The following is a 663-nucleotide window of genomic DNA, read 5'->3' as shown; positions in this document are numbered from 1 at the left end:
TGCGGGACAGGACGGCAGCTCCTCAGCCCCGTTAGCGCAGGGCACAGCCACAGACACGGCCACCGCCACCGCCCCTCACGGCGCGGCCCCGCCCGGGGAGGGGCGCTGAGGGCGGCGCGTCCCGCCCGCCCCCTCGGCCRCCGCCCCCTCCACCTGCTGCCGCTGCGCCATCGCCGGCTGGGGGGAGCCGCCGCCCGCTCGTCCCCGCGGGGCCCCTTTGTGCTGCTGCTCCTCCAGAGCTGCCTCAGCCAGGCGGCGGCTGCGTCACGGCCCCGGCGCTGCGGCCGCCCAGAGCCTCCCGCGGAGCGAGAGCCGCCGCCTCGCCCCCCGCTCCGCCATCGCCGCGCGGCCGCGGCCGAACGACGCGCCCCGAGCGAGGGCCCGCAGCCGCGGCGGTGAGTGCGGAGCGAGGCCCGGCCCCGCCAGGGGAGCCCCGGCTGCGGGGCTGGGGAGGGGGCGAGGGCAGCGGCGGCGCCGGGGAGGGGGCTCCGAGCCTTCCGCATCCCGCGGCTGCGGGCGATGCCGCACCGGGCCGCTCCGGCGGACATCGCTCGCACCGGGCTGACGTGCCGGGCATCGGGGGTGCAGCTTGGTGTGCGTGCCTGGGGGGTTTTCTTTAACTTTGACAGTAGAAGCTCTGGTCATCGTTCTTACTTCCCAGAA

The 663-nt window shown here is 77.8% G+C and overlaps 1 protein-coding gene across 1 annotated transcript in view; it reads left to right on the top strand.

Moving 5' to 3' along the window:
* Positions 1-362: 362 nt before the first annotated feature.
* NSG1 (neuronal vesicle trafficking associated 1) overlaps positions 363-663 on the top strand; it is a 21,445-nt gene continuing 21,144 nt past the window's right edge. The window contains exon 1 of the mRNA XM_057373486.1: positions 363-395. The gene's annotated coding sequence lies outside the window, so the exon portion shown is untranslated. The remainder of the gene's footprint in view (positions 396-663) is intronic.

Source organism: Malurus melanocephalus, unplaced genomic scaffold, assembly GCF_030028575.1.
Source record: "Malurus melanocephalus ecotype Western Australia unplaced genomic scaffold, MMel_1.1 scaffold_199, whole genome shotgun sequence".
NCBI classification, from domain to species: domain Eukaryota; kingdom Metazoa; phylum Chordata; class Aves; order Passeriformes; family Maluridae; genus Malurus; species Malurus melanocephalus.
The sequence above is the reverse complement of the archived record's forward strand: the minus strand, read 5'-3'. Positions and strand labels throughout refer to the sequence as shown.